Here is a 22,712-nt window from a genome sequence, read left to right as displayed (position 1 = left end):
AAGCTAATCATCTTGAAGATTTGTGGCGAGAGCCACAATAATGTCATGTTTCAGACCACTAAAAATATTCAATTCAAAAATATGATTCTAAATGCATTAGAAAAATGATGAAATGTATGTATACAAGCGTATGTATGGCCACACGCACATAGGGTCCGAGGTTCGAGTCTCCTAGAACCCAGGTAAATGGAATGAATGTATACTCTTTGATATTTGAAGACCATTATTTAGGCACCTGTTATATATATGTATGTATAACGTGCCAATATGTAATCAGCCTAAACTTTTGCCCCGGATATGTATATATATCAAAATGAGTTAAACTTATCGATTATTTCAGAAAGGATATGAAAGAACGGTCTCTGAAAAAAAAGGAACTTCTACATCCAAATTTCCTGTTTTAGGCCTAGATGAAGCCTCCATTAAACAAATTTTACTTATTGACAAGCAGCATGAGTTATACATGTGTATAAGGAAGACTTACTTATGTATACACATACACATCACCAAACATCCAAGTGAAGAGATGTTTAATACATTGATGCGCCGGCATCAGACCTGTCACTTAATTATATACAATTTAAGTTAATATACAGTGGACAAGTTAAGAATATAGTTCCTAACACATTAGATTACTTCTCTGGGAAAACACTTACCTTTTTGTACTGAGGATGTTAGGCAGCGCAATTCCTCAGCAAAGTAACTATCCACGAGGAAATAATTCACATTTATATATCCTCAACAAACACAAGTAACTTTATCTCAAGTTATTTCACAACATTTTTTGTTTTTCACGACGATTTTTGATCACACACTCACAGAGGGCATTAGTAATCTCTTATAAAAATAGCAGATTAGTATAAAACCGCGCTAGTTAAGTGGAGTTATAAGAGCAGAGTGGAAGCACAGGTCGGGGGAGCGGCAGCGCAGCTCTCACCACCATAGCCTGGGCAAGACTGACTCTCGCTCGGCTCCACGACACGGCCAAGGTCCCTCGGTTGCCAAGTGTATTATTCGTCGTTCCGTGTATAAAAAGTCGTTTATTTTATTATGTCCTCTTCAGTGTTAGGGGCCCCAGTACGCTGCTCCGTTGGATCTCGCTCGCGCCGATGAACTGGTATTCTAAGTTTGTTGAACTTGAACTTGCATGATTAAGTTTAAGCTCACATAGTGAGTGCCCCGAGTGTTTCAGTAACATTCCTGCTAACATGGAGGTCTTCCCTCTGCTGCCACTATCATTTTTGCTACCTCACCTCGCCCAGCCTCGTAAAACACTGACCAAATGCTCGTTAATCCTGCCGCCAAATCACCTGTTTATGAACGATAAACGTTTTACGCATAAGACACAACTATGACGTTCGAACTTTTCCCGATCAGTGCTTTACTCACTTGTTATGTTCGAATCGCGTCTCTCTAAATGCTTCTTCACTTATGTACTGCAAATACAAATATATAACAAAAAAAAAGTTAAACACCCAACTATAGACAAAATTGTAATATATATTAATACTTATTTATAATTGAGAATGTACCAGTTTTTAATATAAAGTATATATATGGACGAGTTCCAACCCCGCTCCTGTGCCAGGTAAGTCCACTACGGGCTCTCCATAGCCCGTGCTACTTGCCCCGCTCCTGTGCCGGGTAAGTCCACTGCGGGCTCTCCATAGCCCGTGCTACTTAGAGCTTTTTGTTCCAAGTAGCTGAATCAAAAGGAAGTGTATAAAATTGTTAAATATCTTTGGGGTCGGCGGTAGCTTGGATGGGCACAACCTGAAGACGGGAGCTACTTTTCTAATACCATTACTACTAGCATATCAGCAACTATTACTACTACGCTGCTTCAGCCACTACTACAGACACTAATGCGAGTTTTACTATTGTATTTAATCAAGCCAAATTTAGTGTTAAGAATAATATATCTTGGTGATTATTTTACCTCTGGTGTTTCATACGGGATTTCAATGAGTCTCATGTCGGAAAACCCGACACCATTTACTAATATTAAATACAATAAGCAGATAATATTGCTGCTGTGTTATATACATAAGTTAACCCATAGAAAATGTAACCTGTAGTGGAATTTTCTGTCAATAGAAAACGGAATATCATTGCCACGTCGCTATTAAATTCGCCAGCTATTCTGCTGGGAATTATTATTAATGCCGCAGTCTTTGGACTTTTAACATCATAAAAACATCTCATTTGAATTAACTTAATTATCAGTACCAAATTAGAGTAAATGTGACCTTTCTGCCAGTTATTGACATCTGGACAAAGAGCCAGGGGCTATATTCACGAAGCAGTTACGCAAACACTTACGAACCTGAACATCTTTTCTCAATCTTTGGCGGCTTTGTTTACAATTATTAAACAGTTAATGAGCTCCGAAGTACCAGGAGGCTGTTTATAACAATAACAACAATTGATTGGCAAGTTTTCATGCTTGTAAACTGTTTAATAAATTTAACCAAAGTCATCAAAGATTGAGGAAAGATGCACACGTTCGTAAGTACTTGCGTAACTGCTTCGTGAATCTGGCCTCAGGGTATCAGTGGAGAGAGGTCAACCATTGTTAGACAACAGAGTCGCAGGAGCGAGTTCAGCTCCTGTAATTCTCCCTTGGACGAAGTGTTATGGAGATCAAATTATTGCTTCTTCCATCATCAACACGCAGTCAACATCTAATCAATGAAAATGTCTTTCCGAAATCTTATCTAGTCATTTCCGGCCGGTAATGTCAGGTAGATAGGATTAATTCCAGTTAGCACGCATGACAAGCGACATCATCCAGGTAATTATGCCTTGGTCCTTATCTCATATAATATAGAAATGTTTTTTCTGATATAGCTGTCATATATAGGATTCCTGATTTACAACACGTGTCCTTTTAACAGGTATAGAAGAGGAAGCAAGAATTAATCTTGGTACACCAGTTACAGGGATTACACACACAGACAAATAAAAAATAATTAGTAGTTAGTAACAGTTGACTGACAGTTGAGAGGCGGGCCGAAAGACCAGAGCTCAACCCCCACAAGCACAACTAGGTGAATACACACACACACACACACACACACACACACACACACACACACACACACACACACACACACACACACACACACATTCCATACATTTCAAGTATAGATATGATAGAGCCCAATAGGCTCAGGAATCTGTACATAAGTTGATTGACAGTTGAGAAGCAAGACCAAAGAGCCAGAGCTCAACCCCGCAAGCACAACTAGATGAGAACACACACACGCCAAGTGACGCTAGTTGTGTGTAAGCTAAGCTATTGGACCAGAAAACGTCAGCGTACCTCTAATATTGATCTTTAACAAGTCAATGAGAAAGGGAGAATTGCCCAACTGCTGAAAGAAGGCAAATGTGATACCAATTTACAAGGAGATAGAGAAGAGGCAATTAACTACAGACCAGTGCCACTGACATGCATCTCTTGCAATAACTAGTTACACACCTGGGTAGGTAACGCAAGGTGGGAATTAGGTAAACAAACATCAACACAGTTTTAAGGAAGGGTAATCGTGCCTCTCGAACCTAATGGAGTTGTATGATAGAGTCATGACAATAAGGCAGGACAGAGAAGGTTGGGCAGATTGCGTATTCCTGGCCTGCCAAAAAAGCCTTTGATACAAGAGAGTATCTTATCTATTACACAAACTCGAGAGGCAGGCGGGATTGAGCAGAATATCACTAACATGGGTGAAGAATTACCTAACAGATAGGAATCAGGGGCCAGATTCACGAAAGCACTTACGCAAGCATTTACGAACCTGTACATCTTTTCTCAATCTTTGGTGGCTTTGTTTCCATTTATTAAACAGTTAATGAGCTCCGAAGCACTAGGAGGCTGTTTATAACAAGACCAACAGTTGAATGGGGAGTTTTCATGCTTATAAACTGTTTAATAAATGTAACCAAAGCCGTCAGAGATTGAGGAACGATGTACACGTTCTTAAGTACTTGCGTAAGTGCTTTCGTGAATCTGGCCCCAGAGCCACAGCGAGGGGCAAGAAGTCTGATTGGCATAGGGTTATCTTGAGGTTATCTTGAGATGATTTCGGGGCTTTAGTGTCCCCGCGGCCCGGTCCTCGACCAGGCCTCCACCCCCAGGAAGCAGCCCGTGACAGCTGACTAACACCCAGGTACCTATTTACTGCTAGGTAACAGGGGCGTAGTGTGAAAGAAACTCCGTCCATTGTTTCTCGCCGGCGCCTGGGATCGAACCCAGGACCACAGGATCATAAGTCCAGCGTGCTGTCCGCTCGGCCGACCGGCTCTCAAGAGTAACAAGCAGAGTACCGCAAGCATCGTACTAGTACTGAGACTCGTACTATTTCTTATTAATGTAAATGATCGATCTACAGGAATTGAGTCTTATATCTCGATGTTTGAAGACGATACAAAACTAATGAGAAGAGTTGTGACAGATGAGGATTGTAAGATTCTCCAAGATGACTTAAACAAACTGCACAGTTGCACCAAGAAATGGCTGGTGGAGTTCCATTTCCATCTTACACGAGCAAGTGTAAGGAGATGGAAATGGATGCAGGTGACAGGAAAGCAAAAGGACAGTACACGATGAAGGGAAACTACCTTCCTATAACGACTAGAGAAAAAGACTTAGGAGTGGACATAACATCAAACCTAACTCTGGCGGCTCATATAAATATAACTGCATATTATATTCCACATTAGGAAAAGTCAGAACATCATTCAGGACCTTAAATAAAAAGGTATTTAGATCGCTATACAGCGCCTAAGTGAGGCCAGTTTTAAAGTACGCCGCCCCATCGTGGAGACCCCTCATCTAAACATCATATAAGAAAACTTGAACAGAGTCAAAGTGTGCAACGAGACACGTCCCAGAACTGTGAGGAATGGGGAGGAATGATGAGACTAAGGAACCAAAACTAACGAAGCTAGAAACGAGAGAGAGAGAGAGAGAGAGAGAGAGAGAGAGAGAGAGAGAGAGAGAGAGAGAGAGAGAGAGAGAGAGAGAGAGAGAGAGAGAGAGAGAGAGAGAGAGAGAGAGAGAGAGAAAGAGAGAGCGCGTGTGCGTGTGTGTGTCCCCAGCGCTTGCCTACATATCTCTCAGCTTACGTACTTGTGAGAAAGAGACACTTGTATGCTCCGGCTCCACGTGAAGGACCGCGGTCGTGTGTAAATCATATTACAGAGAATACTTTAACTAACAGATGACGACACCTGCGTAATTGCGTAAATCTAGTCATATATCTAAGCACCTCTTCCCATCAGAGCCGAGCGCTGGGATACAATAACAAAGGAACCCCGACAAGGATATGCTGCACCCGAGGCCAGACTGTATTCACCTAGTTGTGCTTGCGGGGGTTGAGCTCTGGCTCTTTCGGCCCGCCTCTCAACTGTCCATCAATCAACGGATTTTTTTTTGTTCAAACACACACACACACACACAGGAAGCAATCCGTAGCAGCGGTCTAACTCTCAGGTACCTATTTACTGCTAGATAAACAGTGAAAGGGTGAAAGAAACTGCCCATTTGTTTCCGTCATCGCCGGGGATCGATCCCCGATCCCTAGGATTACGATCCCGAGCGCTGGCCACTCAGCCGTCAGGCCCCTGTCAGAGGTTGGGAGGTGCTGCACCCGAGGCCAGCCTGCCAACTGTCAACACTGACGCTGAGAGCTGTGACGAAGCTAAGATGATCCAAGACAAAGGTCACCTCCGCCTCCATGGCTACGCCCTCTGTACTCGCGAACAAATGTAAAAAAATATTTTATCTTTTTATTTTCAGGGTAAAAGTACATTACGTGAACGTAACCTATGTTTTTCTTAAACATTTTTATATAAAAAATACATGTTTCAAAAGCTCTGCACTGGTTATGTACCTATGTATTTAGGTATGTAGCTTAGCCTAACATTTTAAAAGCACTACAATCACCTTTTGTGGTTGTTCAATAAATCTCTGAACTGTTTGTTTGACAAATCTTTCACTCTGTCCATGGAGGACAGAAGAAAATGTTTATGTGCTAGTTAGCATTGTAAATGTGTGGCCACGTCTGTGGTAGAAAATAATAATAATAATAATAACTGGTTAATTTCCAGCAATAACTGTGCAAACTTTGACAAATCAAAATAATACATCAGCTTGACAGCTGTACCTACTTGTGTGACGTCACAAGGATAATCCACTCAACAGCCATATAAACGATCATAAATAACTATGGGAAATCTCACTATTTTGACAAACGTCAAATCTGAAGGGGTTTGGCTTATCCATAACTGCTGGAACCTTTACCCATCAAACACTCGAGACCGATGCTAATTTGTTTGAGATTAGGCTATTGTCACGGAGCTTTTAATTTCAATGAAGAACTGAAGGATTTCGAAGCTTTAGTCTATAGCCTTAAAATTGCGTTGAATTAAACGTGAGGACAGGTTGTTTACAAAGTAGTTATTATTAACATCTTTATTGACAACATTCAATTACAATTTTGCCAAATTTGAGGATTTCCTCAGGCTAGGTGGAGACAGAATTATTGTTGCTCAAGATTCGCTACCTGGAACAAAAAGTTCCAAGTAGCACAGGCTATGGTGAGCCCGTAGTGGACTTTTAGGTATCCTACTCCTTGTAGGTTCCCCAGCAGCTCAAGACGGAGGCGCTGGCTGCCGAGGGTTAGGGTCTTGGGGGCCCACACAATGACTAACAGCAGGTCATTCATTATCCCCTGATGGATGATGTCTGTGGTCGCGGAGGATCCCGTTACTAACCGCCCACTTGAAACAGATCGTATGACCACCCTAATTTTACACCCATAACTACCCAACAACAGTAACACTTCAATGTAACACCGTGAAATAATAATAATAATAATAATAATAATAATAATAATAAAAATAATAATAATATCAGTGCACAGGTTTGTTGCACTAGGATATCAAAGCCTAAATATTTGTACCAAAGACGTGCTTATGCAAGAGGTAATTAGACATGGGTAATTTACGCAACAGGAAGAGAATCAGTAATAGTGCATGACAGGTTAACAAACTGTGCGTGTCTATTGCACGAAACGTGCGTGTCTGAGGCAGAGATCGTGTGGTGTTTAATACACGTTCGTGCGTGTCTGTGACACGTACTGTGCGTGTCTCACACGAACGGGCGTCTATCCTGTCTGTGTCTCACGCCACAGACAGATTTATGTTTCTATGGGGCAGCAGACACACACACACACACACACACACACACACACACACACACACACACACACACACACACACACACACACACACACACACACACACACAAGGTTTTACTAGTACGAGTTTACCGTTGTTTTATGAGCTCTTGCACTCAGGCTTAAACTCTGGTTTGCCCGGTGAGTGCTTGATCAGCCAGGCTGTTGCTGGTTGTGTCTCAGAGGTCCAACGAAGCATCATAACTTGGCTGATCATGCACATCCTGAACCAAACTTTATTTGTCGTCTTAAAAGCTTTTATTTTGTTCAAGTAAACCTGATTTAATTTGTAAGCATAATAATTCGAATTTTCATTCTTATGGCACCCCTATTTTAAATTGTACGTAAGCCTATGCACCCCTATTTTTAATTGTACTTAGGCCTATGCACCCACATTTTAAATTATTTTGTTTTATGACATATTTTTCCATATCTATAGATTTGGTATATATTTTCAAATCAAAATTTCGCTGTACATTCAATCAGCTATAAAATGGTTTATACGAAAGCTTAAAACAATGAGTTTGTCATCGCGTACAAGCCTAATATTAACGGGATTTTGGGATTTTAGTGTTATTTTCATATCTTGTATATTGGCAAAGGAAAAAAAAGTTATTATAACAGGTGGGAGTGTGAATAGGCTTTTTAAGGATTCGTCTGAAATTTAGGTTGTATAGCGGTTATAATTGTTTTCTGACATGATGACAGTTACGAAAAGAGAGATATACACAAATAGAAAACGACTTGAGTTATAAACAATAAATAAGCCTGTTGGGTAGTCCCATTGTTTGGTAGTCCCACTCTGTTGGGTAGTCCCATTGTCTGGTAGTCCCACTCTGTTGGGTAGTCCCATTGTCTGGTAGTCCCACTCTGTTGGGTAGTCCCATTGTCTGGTAGTCCCACTCTGTTGGGTAGTCCCATTGTCTGGTAGTCCCACTCTGTTGGGTAGTCCCATTGTCTGGTAGTCCCACTCTGTTGGGTAGTCCCATTGTTTGGTAGTCCCACTCTGTTGGGTAGTCCCATTGTTTGGTAGTCTTACTATGTTGGGTAGTCCCATTGTCTGGTAGTCCCACTCTGTTGGGTAGCGTGTGTAGATCCTGGCTGGAGGCTCGGGGTTAGGGCGTCCAGCGCCGTTTCAGGCATAAACTCCATGATAAATGAGGTACCCGGCACATGTAACACCCAACCCATCTTGTCTGCCTTGTTCATCCCCTCAGACATCTCAGACAGTACCTTGCGTCTGAGGTTGTCGTGGGTGCTGGGGTTGTCGTGGGTGCTGGGGTTGTCGTGGGTGCTGGGGGTTGTCGTGGGGGTTGGGAGGGGAGGGGGTTGTCTATTCTCAATACCTTTGTACCTTCTACTTCCATCCTGATCATCTACTTCCATCTCCATAAACTATCTACTTCCATATCCACCAACTACATATATTATCCACTTCCAACACCCTCACCATTGCAATTGAAATATATATATATATATATATATATATATATATATATATATATATATATATATATATATATATATATATATATATATAATCAACACATTACTGAACATTGTGAGTGATAAAACTATGCATTTCTTACCACCACCATCTACACATCTACCATCTACCCGTCCATCTACCCAACACGACCAGCAGACTAAAGTGCTGGCCAACCACCCTCATGTTGGTACTTCTGCCACCACCACCTGCACCTTCACGCCTGGTAACTGACTACATCACCAACACCAATTGTTTGTTCTCCGCGCGTGTAACTATCCTATTTAGCCAGCCCTGCCAGTCACCCCCCACCTCTGAATATAAGGCACTACGGGCTCACCATAGCCCGTGCTACTTGGAACTTTTTGTTCCAGGTAGCGAATCTTTAACAACAACCCCCACCTCCCTATTCCACTACCCTGCCCCCTCCCTACACCCTTAACACTCCCCATATTCCTCCCCCCTCCCTACATCCCACTCCATCCCTTCAGCTCTCCCCCAATCCCCAAAAGCCCTCCCCCTATCCTGCAACCCTCCATCTCCCCACTCCCTACACCCCTACCCCTGCCATACACGGTCGAAGGCCTCTCTGCAATGTCCATTGCAACAACGCAGCGGATTTTGGAATTCTCTCTCTCTCTGCAGAGATTAAGTCACAATAAAGTTGCTGAAACGATGCGAAACGAAAAATACGGGCTCACCATAGCCCGTGCTACTTGGACCTTTTTGTTCCAGGTAGCAAATCTTTAACAACAACATCAACGATGCGAAACGGTCCATAACGGTCCATAATGGTCCACAACGGTCCATAACGGTTCATAACGGTCCATAACGGTCCACAACAGTCCATAACGGTCCATAATGGTCCACAACGGTCCATAACGGTCCATAACGGTCTATAACGGTCCACAACGGTCCATAACGGTCCATAACGGTCCATAATGGTCCACAACGGTCCATAACGGTTCATAACGGTCCACAACAGTCCATAACGGTCCATAATGGTCCACAACGGTCCATAACGGTCCATAACGGTCTATAACGGTCCACAACGGTCCAAAGCTTTCTCAGTTTCACTTTGAGCCCGTTCTCCTGTCTCGATAGTTCTTTTTGTAACTAGGTGGAGCATCGTACATATATTGACGTATTGGATAATTAGACTGTAGAATTTAGTACTATTCACTTTAAAGAATACAGAAAAAAGCTAAACAGACTTATATATTTCTAGGTCTAGTATAGCACATATATGTACTATATTAGGTCTCTGAAAGCGGGGTTTAAGCCTAGGATGGTTAGGATTTATTAGCAACATAAATACAAAACTTTTTCCAGTTTGTCGAAATTCAACAGTATGAAATCTACTTTGTAATTGTTCATTACGTCAATATAAGTACATAAAGTACTGTAAAAGATTAGGTTAGGCTGTTTATTTAATTTGAAAGGGTTATGTTATCCCATCCTCTCTCTCTCTCTCTCTCTCTCTCTCTCTCTCTCTCTCTCTCTCTCTCTCTCTCTCTCTCTCTCTCTCTCTCTCTCTCTCTCTTGTCATAATCAGATACGTCTCCTTCAGCCAACCATCCTCCCACTCCACCACCTGCCTCCCCTCCACCAGCTGAAGCGAGCCACCTGGTTTCACCATCTGGCAGCCATCACATGCACTCCCACGGGAAATGTCCCCCCCCCCCCCTAGTGTTTAATATCTGTATCCCAACGAACGAGTCATCTTCTTCAGTTTCCTTAAACAACCCCCCGTCTCCTGCCTCCTCCCGCTGGGTCCTTCTCGACAATGCACTTGTAACAAACTAGGTTTGTTGTAAGAATTTATTTCATTGGTAAAGCAAAATCTGTTGTTAATTAGTTTGGGAAACATTTTGTTGAATGCCGGGAAAATAGTTAACATATCCTGCTCGGAAGGTCAGAGAGAAAAGTGACACGTTAATTTCAGATTTTATGTTACTTTAAGTATATAGGTATTGAGAATCAGGAGCTCCGTGAACTCCTGAACACACAGCCACTAAACATCAGACTGCAGCACCAAGCCATCAGGGTGTGGAACACCATCGAAATGTTAGAAGACCCAATGTTAGAAAGATTACTCCAAGATGAGACGCCCCGCTCCCACACCTGGTGGCCCAAGATGAGACGCCCCGCTCCCACAGCTGGTGGCCCAAGATGAGACGCCCCACTCCCACAGCTGGTGGCCCAAGATGAGACGCCCCGCTCCCACACCTGGTGGCCCAAGATGAGACGCCCCGCTCCCACAGCTGGTGGCCCAAGATGAGACGCCCCACGCCCACAGCTGGTGGCCCAAGATGAGACGCCCCACTCCCACAGCTGGTGGCCCAAGATGAGACGCCCCACTCCCACAGCTGGTGGCCCAAGATGAGACGCCCCACGCCCACAGCTGGTGGCCCAAGATGAGACGCCCCACTCCCACAGCTGGTGGCCCAAGATGAGACGCCCCACACCCACAGCTGGTGGCCCAAGATGAGACGCCCCGCTCCCACAGCTGGTGGCCCAAGATGAGACGCCCCACTCCCACAGCTGGTGGCCCAAGATGAGACGCCCCACTCCCACAGCTGGTGGCCCAAGATGAGACGTCCCACTCCCACAGCTGGTGGCCCAAGAGCTTGAAATACAGACGAGAAATAAATAAATAAATAAATAACAAACACTCAAACAGAACATCAAAACATGTGTGAAATCACCTGAGTATGTCTATGTGAATGCTACACAGTATCCATCTATAGACATTCATATGTGCTGAAATACATAATAAGAACCTCACACACACACACACACACACACACACACACACACACACACACACACACACACACACACACACACACACACACACACACATACACTCACAGCTAGCTCCCTGACAAGAGAGAGCCAGCTTAGCTTAGCTGCCAACACCTACACATCGTGTCAGCAAGGAGGACAGCCCGCCGGCTATCATAACTCAATCTATATTACCAATTTCTAATTTTACCTTCACCTGTTCCTCTCCATATTTACCCCCCCCCCCCCACTTCCATCACCCCACCAAAAACAATGGGGGTGTGACCAAGCGCAGCGTACTTACTAGGTTAGTACTCTCTCTCTCTCTCTCTCTCTCTCTCTCTCTCTCTCTCTCTCTCTCTCTCTCTCTCTCTCTCTCTCTCTCTCTCTCTCTCTCTCTCCCTCCCCTCACTTTCCCCTACCCCTCCCCTCTTACTACCCATTCACCATCCAATTAGTAAAACCGCAGTAAAACATTGGAACTACCCATATTTCCCCTCAGAAAAACCACACACACCTCCCCAGAAACCCCCCCCCCTCACATGCTCCCTCTCAAAACCGCTCCAGAAGTATCCCTTCCCCCCATAAACGCACTCACCCCATACTCCTCCCCCACCCCCTAGAAACGCCCCATTGCTAACACTCCCCCACTCTGCGCAATCTTTCACCCTCGCTCCCATCAACCGGACCATTCAATCAATCCCCCCCTACGCGGTCTTTCTGATTCATCCTGTCAATCCATCAACTGCACGGCCACTCGCGCAAATTATCAAGCCTTGCAATTGCAATGTCGTCTTTTATCCTATTTAAATAATATATTGGTAAAAAACATTGCAGGTTATGACCACTACAAACGAATGTGAAATTACATATATAAAAGGATGGAATAGGCCTGTAGTATTAACCGGATAGGACTACCACTGTGAAAATAAGTCCAAACGGCTTGGACGTGCACATGACGACCTAACTAGGCTGAAATATAGAGTCAGGTAATTGGTTATCGATCTCCAATCACCTACAATACAGACAGCAGTAGAGCTTGAAGCCTCGTCCTCCCATGAAAGTGATGACGATAGCCAGACGTAACTTGGAAGTGATCCAAGGGGGATCCCTGATAGCTGAGTGGACAGCGGTTGGTATTCGTCGTCCTGAGGTCCCGGGTTCGATCCCCGGTGGAGGCGGATACAAATAGGCATAGTTTCTTTCACCCCTGATGCCCCCTGTTCACCTAGCAGTAAATAGGTACCTGGGAGTTAGACAGCTGCTTCGGGCTGCTTCCTGAGGGATGTGTAACAAAAAAGGAGGCCTGGTCGAGGACCGGGCCGCGGGGACGCTAAGCCCCGAAACCATCTCAAGATAACCTGAAGAAGAAATCCACTCCCCCAAAATCATCAGTGATGATGAGATCGGCCATCAAGAACTCATGACTCGTTCGGCTGGGACATAATTAGAGGGCAGCCTAGGCAGGTAATGACAGAGTTGGCACTCGCTGGCAAGGGCCATATGACAGTGCCATCCTGTGGCCCCTCTGAGGCACGCCGCAACAGGACTGGCACTCACAACGTCTAAGGTTTCTTACCTATACGTCTTTTTACCATGTAATTAGCGTCTCAGTATTTATTAAGTAATACATACTGAACGACCAATTACCTTCCTCGTATTTACCAAGCAGTTTATGTATCATACAAAATATATATTAAACATAAGCGCAATGTGGTTAATAATATTTCATCGTTTATTTATATATTTATTTATAAGGTATAATTTTGTCTAAAAATAATTGGGATAATTGGTACAGTGAGTTAGTATATGGCAATTCTGTTTGATGTTCACTTGAGCCAGTTGAACAAGTCCCAGTGACAGGATGAACAACCCAGCGGGTGTTGTTCCTATACTGAAGGGGGGGAGGGGGGGGGTTGTTGTACACACACACACACACACACACACACACACACACACACACACACACACACACACACACACACACACACACACACACACACATGTATGATAAAGAAGAAGGGCAGGAGTCATTAATTAAATAACCGAAGTCTAGAAAGCCGGGATCCAAGAGCCAACGCTCGATGCAGGCACAAATAGGCGAGTACAAATAGGTGAGTACACACACACACACACACACACACACACACACACACACACACAAGACGTTGAAGCAAACACAATACAAAACTTCGTAGCTTCAATTATAATAAGAATGTGAGAACTAAGTCATTGCATTTAAGAACGTTCAAAAGGTGAGTACATCTAGGCGAATGGACTCAGGCGAGTACCTGGTGGTGAGTATATCTAGGCGTATGGACTCAGGCGAGTACCCACTCGTGGACCACAGCACGTAGACAAGGGCATCACACTATCTGACAGTCGCCCAGAATAAACGTTCAATTCTGTCTGTCAGGATGGGCAGGTAGTTCATCAATCAAATGTCTGAAGGTCCAACAATTATCATTATTCATTTTAGCTACAAATCTTGGCGATTCTTTGGTATAAATCATACATCTATAACTTTTTCTTATCGATCATTTGAGGAAGCAGCTTTCTCCGGGTCAAACATCTATTTTGCCGGCTCGCTTGTGAACGTGTATATAAATTTTTGAACACTCCTCTGGCATTCCGCTGTAAGAGTATCGTCTACAAGCTAATTTAACACATACGAGAAATTTATGCATCCTCCTGGGGGGAGGGGGGGGTGTAACAAACAGGAGGCCTGGTTGAGGACCGGGCCGCGGGGACGCTAAGCCCCGAAATCATCTCAAGATAACGACCACTTCTTCCCTTCTCTCCTGCCTCTGCTACAGTCACAGCAATATTTCCCAAACCCAGGACATTTTCCCATGACACTGGAAAGAGAAAATATAATCTTCGAAATAGGTCCTATTTTCGCTAGCCAGAGCCTAGTCTGTGCCACCCAGCAATAACAGCTGACCCTAACATGGAACCCTAGTAAACTCTAGCTCTAAGGAGCTCTAACTCTAGCTCTAAGGAACTCTAACTCTAGCTCAAATACACCTCATTGTTGTTGTTGTTAAAGATTCGCTACCTGGAACAAAAAGTTCCAAGTAGCACGGGCTATGGTGAGCCCGTAAAAAAATACACCTCGGCATTTGTATATCTCTTCCCCCATGACTCTTCTTTAACAGTGCCCTTCAGGAGAGCCTAAGCTACCTTGAGTGTGGGCACTCCTTACCTCTCTCCATCAAATCCCTCTCTTCTGTAACCCATTTGCAGAGCGGAATACCTTTCCCTCATTCTTTGCAGCGTCTGTCAACCTATCCCCTGTATTCCGTAATCTACCCCTCCTATTCAGTAAGCTATACCCATTCCGTAATCTATACCTCTTATTGCGTAAATTAATCCCTCCTATTCCCTGATCTATTCCTCCTATTACTTCAGCGGTTCGTAAGAATTTTGCCTCCACTTGCGTTGATTAGTTGCGTGCGTGCATGCGTGCGTGGCTCAAATGCCTATTATATAATGGTACAGGAAACGTTTCATTCCACATATTACTCTTGCATCCGTCACTCCCCTCATCCGGGCGTCATCCACCCGACTCATCCATCCAGTGTGTCGGCCTGACCCAAGCCTCGCTACGCTAGTATGCCCGCCCATAAGAAGAATACAACCAGTTCTCAAAAAGGCAGCTGTTTTGCCTTGTCAGAAACGTACGCACTCAAGCAACCCACCTAACCTATCGAGATTGATGCATAGAAAACGTTACGGTGAATATAGTATAAAATATCACGGTGTTTTAATTTGTATTAATATGTCGTAATTGTAACGGATTGGTCGATTTCGTAAGAGATGCGACATATTAGGCAAGAGAAAGGGTTGTGAAGTCCAGGGAAATTGCCTCGAGAAACTCACGTTTTGTTCCTAATGGGGTTTATTCAACATGGCTGTCGTTTGATGTGGCTGAGGGCGTCGTCTGTGGTGCTAACAAGATACGTCATTCCGCCACAATTATTGAGCACTATTCATGTCAACTGCCGCCAACATCATGCCTGAAGCAGTTACCATGTCACAACGCCATATGAAGCTGTTCAAAGTTTACTCTGATATTTTCATTCGAGTGAGACAGTGGTGGATGAAGCTTCCTCGCCTTGATGCTACTTTTTATCATATTTATATTAACAAATTGAGATCTTATGTGTGTTTACATCCTAATTGTGTCTAGTTAATTTTCCTGTATAGCACGACTCTACTGTTCTCATAGGAACAGGGCGGGCCGGAAAAGCGACCCTTGTGGAACTCCATTCCCTATCTCACAATGACCTTTGTCTCCTTCCTGAGTAGTTCTCCCTCGTGTACCTTGGCCCTCTTCCCTATACTCCAACCTGCTTCATTCAACTGAATTGGACCCTCTTGTGTCGATAGCTTTCTGACAGTCAAGGAAGATGCAGCCTCTCTTATAAGATAGACTTGTAAGCTCGTAAGCCAATCCCCCCCCCCCACCCCTCTCTCCTGCTTGACTGCTATCATCTTATAAAACTGACAAGTTGCTGAAGCAGGATTCGTCTTCAATGAATTCATGCATATGCATATGTTTGTAGTATATATATATATATATATATATATATATATATATATATATATATATATATATATATATATATATATATATATATATATATATATATATATATATATATATATATATATATATATACATACATATAAGCCTCCTGTGGTCTGTCTGCAGTGGTCAGAACAAAGTAAAATTATGTCTAATTCAAAGACTATTCAGAAATATGTGTATAATTGAGTTAGTTTACATATAATTACAGTGAATTATTTACCTAAGTCATAATAACATCAGAACACGTAATTATTAATATTATAAACTGTATAGTCTAGATTTAGAAGTTATATTTATCAGTGACAAAATTAGAGTTGAGGCTTCATCATCAGCCATTTTTGTATAAATCGGCTCCTTAATTCAACTCTCTTTCCTATAAATAATGCCAAAAGATAAACATACAGACTATAAATATAAATATAAACAATATAAACAGACTTTTATAAAGAATATAAACAGACTTTTCAAAATGAATGAAGATATGAGGCACACATTCCCGTCTGACGTGGGGCAAGAAGCCAGCAACAGCCGCCTACAAATCCGTGTCAGTTTGTATACAAAAACGCTGTGTTCACGGGAATGGGAAAACCATTTTGACCTCTGAAATCTGCAAATTCCTCCCTGAGTAAACAGATCTTGGGCAGATAGCGAGCCACACTTGCTGCACAGTTCAACAGGTCAAGGCACTCACAAGATATAATACACGAAAGATGTATAAAGAAATTTAAAAAAATATAGGCTACTGATAAATATTTTTGGCGGTCAGCTGAGAGGACAAATAAGGTCTTACGATTAATACATCGTATTTTGACGTATAAATCCCCTGAGGCCACATAAATTATGTACTCAAAATCATAGCGGCTCGCAAAAAAATGACGTGTGTCCCGTTTTCTATTCGTGGGTCCTCGATTAGGTTAGGTTCGGACAATTTAGTACATCAGTTTAATGACGTTGTGATCGCTCTCGAGGACAGGCTGTGTTAGGCGCCTCACTACTGACCACATGAGGCTACTCTTCCTCACAGCACAACAACGTTACCAAAATTCAGAAAGAACTAAAGTGCTTTGTTCAATACATTTTGATATTTTTAATTTTTTTAGTCTCCATTTTACATAAAGTTCATATTTCACCTTCCTCATCACTCACACTCATAAGAACATACAAGTACATGTACAAGAATGTAACAACTCTTGTATATATCTCAAAAAAAAACATAAGAATGACTACAACAATTCAATTCAATTTCTTTCTTTATTATGCACCCCATACCCATCCCGTGGGCGGTGGTGTAAAGGACTACAGAGGCACATAATCGGTTCAGGAACTGAACCCTCTAGTTCGTTTAGCTAAGCAAATAACAATTTTTTTTACTACAACAGGAAGCCTGTTGGCCCATAATGGCGGCTCCTGTTCAGATCAACAACCTCGCCCCCATCCACCACTCATGTGGTTATCCAATATATATATTTTTGAAACATTAAACTCTCAGTAATATTAGCCGGCAACCCAATTCACTCATATACAACCCAACCCAGCACTTCCCAATATCCGCCTTAGGTTGCAGCCATTACTGCGGGGTCCTCACCTGTTCCCACAGTTTCAGAATCTCTTTATATCCCTCCCCCTCCTTGGTGTATGCTTCTAACCCACTTGAAACCTTCCTTGATCCTATTGCTCCTCGCCCAGCGTCTCTCCAGCGGGGGTAGACTGAGGCTCAAGTCTGTCTTCGCAAGAAAGATCTATTGTCATCTCCCTGAAGATGTCACTCATCAGTCACTCTGTTTTTCACAACTTCGCATAAATTTCTTGAATAAATTCAATATTTAATATTTTATTATCCTTGCTTACATCGAACTATTTGGATTGGTCGATACGGTGACGGCCTTGGTTCTTGCAGGTCGGGGTTCGATTCCCCAATGGTTCACATCGTTGGGCACTGTTCCTTCACCCTGTGTTCATCTCTCTTCCTTGTGATATATATATATTATATATATATATATACATATACATATACATATATACTCTTTATTGAAGAAATATATACTGGCTCTAAGCTTTCTCTTCATCATTTCCCGTACCTTTGCTTACTGTCTCTCACTTATCCTTTCCTGTTGACATTACCTCTCTCTCTCTCTCTCTCTCTCTCTCTCTCTCTCTCTCTCTCTCTCTCTCTCTCTCTCTACTTACTTGTCTCCCACTCAGAATGAGAGATTCCCTAAGCATCTGTACAGTCTTTTCACCAAGTGTATCTCCTGTTCCCGGGGTCACGAAGCCTATCTCAGACTCCCTGATACCTACTAAAGTGCCATAGTCAGTAGAATTTTTTAAATTTTAAATTTTGCCCCGAGGGGCGAGTTTATTGGGCAGCGTCACTCATCTTGTGAGTGGACACACCACCATAGTGACAGTATTGGGCAGCGCCACTCATCTTGTGAGTGGACACAGCCATAGTGACAGTATTGGGCAGCGCCACTCACCTTGTGAGTGGACATACCGCCATAGTGACAGTATTGGGCAGCGTCACTCATCCTGTGAGTGGATACACCACTATAGTGACAGTATTGGGCAGCGCCACTCATCCTGTGAGTGGACACACCGCCATAGTGACAGTATTGGGCAGCGCCACTCATCCTGTGAGTGGACACACCGCCATAGTGACAGTATTGGGCAGCGCCACTCATCCTGTGAGTGGACACACCGCCATAGTGACAGTATTGGGCAGCGCCACTCATCCTGTGAGTGGACACACCGCCATAGTGACAGTATTGGGCAGCGCCACTCATCCTGTGAGTGGACACACCGCCATAGTGACAGTATTGGGCAGCGCCACTCATCCTGTGAGTGGACACACCGCCATAGTGACAGTATTGGGCAGCGTCACTCATCCTGTGAGTGGACACATCGCCATAGTGACAGTATTGGGCAGCGCCACTCATCCTGTGAGTGGACACACCGCCACAGTGACAGTATTGGGCAGCGCCACTCATCTTGTGAGTGGACACACCGCCATAGTGACAGTATTCGGCAGCGCCACTCATCCTGTGAGTGGACACACCGCCATAGTGACAGTATTGGGCAGCGCCACTCATCCTGTGAGTGGACACACCGCCATAGCAGCATGTACAACACTCCCCAATAGGAAGAAAATCCGCCGGGTTGTTCATCCTGTCACTTGTACCCAGACACACTGCTGGGACTTGCTTAACTGATATATCAGATGAAAAGAAAAGTGCCCAGACTTACACAGGGATTAAACCTCGGTGCTGGTATTGTGAGCCGGGGACGTAGACCACTGCAGTAGAGGGGCTACAGTGGTGAGGGCGGCGGGAATACTGACAATTCGTTACGCACTCACTCTGGCGCCGCCACATCTCCCTTCACCCACCACCCCCCACCCTTCTCCACCCCCATGACACCCAACGACCCCCACCCTTCTCCACCCCCATGACAACCTACCACCCCCATGACAACCTACCACCCCCCCACCCTTCTCCACCCCCATGACAACCTACCACCCCCACCCTACTCCACCCCCATGACAACCTACCACCCCCACCCTACTCCACCCCCATGACAACCTACCACCCCCCACCCTTCTCCACCCCCATGACACCCTACCACCCCCACCCTTCTCCACCCCCATGACAACCTACCACCCCCACCCTTCTCCACCCCCATGACACCCTACCACCCCCACCCTTCTCCACCCCCATGACACCCTACCACCCCCACCCTTCTCCACCCCCATGACAACCTACCACCCCCACCCTCCCGGCCTCGCCTCACTGCCTACCACCATCTACTCAAGGATAACCAAGACGTTAATAAATAACTCCAAGATAAGACGAGGACAAGAAACTTTTGTTTTTTCCCCATAAGAAGGTAATTAATTATAAGGAGAAACCCCTAAACCAGGGCATTAAATCAAGTGCTACAGTCATACTGGCTTTGCGCTTTCTCTTAAAGTAATTACTTTACTTTCTCCATGCAGAAAAGCCTAATTTTTTAAAATAATTCTTCAAGGAAGAACAGCCAACAATGTACGTAAGTGTATTTGAGTAAAATGATTGTATATATATATATGTACATGTTTATATATATATGTACATGTTATAATTTTATTTATAACATTTTATATTTATTTTATTTATTTATAATTTTATTTATATTACATTAATAATTGTGTAACTAGCTTCAAAAGATTGTTACTTGTTTAGCTAAGCGAACTATGTGGTTCAGTTCCTGAACCCATTATGTGCATTGTAACCCTTTCCACCACCACCCACGGAATGTGTATAGGGTGAATAATAATAAAAGAAATTGAATTGAATGGCACAAGTGTATTCATGAATGGTTTGGTACATTTCATCTCATTCGTACACTGCATGTTGAAATACATGTGAAGAACCTCACAAACACTCACCAGATAGTAAAAGAGAACAAGCTTAGCTACCTAAAACACAAACAATGTGTCAGCAAGGCGGAAAGTCCGCCTGGTGTCAGCAAGGCGGAAAGTCCGCCTGGTGTCAGCAAGGCGGAAAGTCCGCCTGGTGTCAGCAAGGCGGACAGCTTTAGGGGGCTTAACAGCTGAGTGGACAGCGCTTCGGATTCGTAGTCCTGAGGTTCCGGGTTCGATCCCCGGTGGGGGCGGAGACAAATGGGCAGAGTTTTTTTTAACCCTGAAGCTCCTGTTTACCTAGCAATCATCGCAATCATCTCAAGATAAGATAGCCCGCCTGGTGTCAGCAAGGCGGACAGCTTTAGGGGGCCTAACAGCTGAGTGGACAACGCTTCGGATTCGTAGTCCTGAGGTTCCGGGTTCGATCCCCGGTGGAGGCGGAGACAAATGGGCAGAGTTTTTTTTTAACCCTGAAGCTCCTGTTCACCTAGCAATCATCGCAATCATCTCAAGATAAGATAGCCCGCCTGGTGTCAGCAAGGCGGACAGCCCGCCTAATGTCATAACTCATGCCATGATCGGAGAAAGAAAACCTCTTAGAGTTATCGATGTCCCCCCCCCCCTAGGCCAGCCATTAAATACCTTCCCCTAGGATGCAACCCACAACAGCTGCCTAGCACCCGGGTACCTATTTACTGCTAGGTGGACAGAGGCATCAAGAAACATGCACAACCGTTTCTGCCCCGCCAGGGGATCGAACCCGGGATCCTTGCTTGCGAGCGGACGATGCAAACCCACTCCATTTCAGGATCTAACGCCTCAACAGAAGTCAAAATAAAACGTGAGACAGACAGGGATGGGGGGGGGGAGAAGAGATAAAGGCGATAAGGGATAAAATGAGGGAATACGAGGAGAATGAAGAACACGAGGAGGACGAACTGAGTCCCAGACAGCCGAGAACAGGCGGCCGTAATGTTATCACACGGTACGGGTGTCCCAGCAGCGAGGGGGGTGGACGCCGTCACTCCGACGGGTGTCCCAGCAGCGTGGGGTGGACGCCGTCACTCCGACGGGTGTACCAGCAGCGTGGGGGGTGGACGCCGTCACTCCGACGGGTGTCCCAGCAGCGAGGGGGGTGGACGCCGTCACTCCGACGGGTGTACCAGCAGCGTGGGGTGGACGCCGTCACACCGACGGGTGTCCCAGCAGCGAGGGGGGTGGACGCCGTCACTCCGACGGGTGTCCCAGCAGCGTGGGGTGGACGCCGTCACACCGACGGGTGTCCCAGCACAGTGGACAGAGTGGACATACACAGTCACACATAAGTATGATGTCTGCGTAAATCCGGATTTCACGGATGGCAAACTATGGCCAGAAATTACGGCATAAATCGCGGGTTTGAATGGCAGGAAACTCACGAAGCAGCGGGCCGGAAAAAAGTCCCATCCGGTGCCGAAAGAGACAAGACAACATCAGGCCATCAATCACCATTACTGCAACACAACGGGGGTCAGCTTCACTATCAACTGCACATACCCACACACAAGTACGTCAACACTCAGGCCAGGTGGAAGAAGGGAACTGGAGGAAGAGGAGAAGGAAGGAGGAGACGGAGAGAGAAGAGGAGAAGGAAGGGAAGTCGGTGGAAGAGGACCATCCATATCCGTCCCTTATAAGCGAGACCAATGCCAAGTTATGGGAAGCAACCGTTCATAATTACTGGACGAGGGTGACTTCAAGAGAGCAGCAGAGTGAGGGTTCTGGTGTTGATGGCTTGTGGTGTTGAGGGCTTGTGGTGATGAGGGCTTGTGGTGATGAGGGCTTGTGGTGATGAGGGCTTGTGGTGATGAGGGCTTGTGGTGATGAGGGCTTGTGGTGATGAGGGCTTGTGGTGTTGATGGGTTCTGGTGTTGAGGGCTTGTGGTGATGATGGGTTGTGGTGTTGATGGCTTGTGGTGATGAGGGCTTGTGGTGATGAGGGCTTGTGGTGTTGATGGTTTGTGGTGTTGATGGGTTGTGGTGTTGAGGGCTTGTGGTGTTGAGGGCTTGTGGTGTTGAGGACTTGTGGTGTTGATGGCTTGTGGTGTTGATGGCTTGTGGTGTTGAGGGCTTGTGGTGTTGAGGGCTTGTGGTGTTGAGGGCTTGTGGTGTTGAGGGCTTGTGGTGTTGAGGGCTTGTGGTGTTGATGGGTTGTGGTGATGA

The 22,712-nt window shown here is 44.7% G+C and overlaps 1 protein-coding gene across 3 annotated transcripts in view; it reads right to left on the bottom strand.

The window, feature by feature from the left end:
* Positions 1–22,712, bottom strand: part of LOC123747075 (vitellogenin receptor) — a 222,334-nt gene that overhangs the window by 55,542 nt on the left and 144,080 nt on the right. For 2 of the 3 annotated variants that reach the window (XM_045729072.2, XM_045729075.2), the window contains exon 1: positions 657–958. The exons of the other annotated variant lie outside the window; for it this stretch is intronic. The gene's annotated coding sequence lies outside the window, so the exon portion shown is untranslated. Of the gene's footprint in view, positions 1–656; positions 959–22,712 lie in introns of those variants that run through there. 3 annotated transcript variants of the gene reach the window in all.

This window comes from Procambarus clarkii, chromosome 87, assembly GCF_040958095.1.
Source record: "Procambarus clarkii isolate CNS0578487 chromosome 87, FALCON_Pclarkii_2.0, whole genome shotgun sequence".
Classification (NCBI taxonomy): domain Eukaryota; kingdom Metazoa; phylum Arthropoda; class Malacostraca; order Decapoda; family Cambaridae; genus Procambarus; species Procambarus clarkii.
The sequence above is the reverse complement of the archived record's forward strand: the minus strand, read 5'-3'. Positions and strand labels throughout refer to the sequence as shown.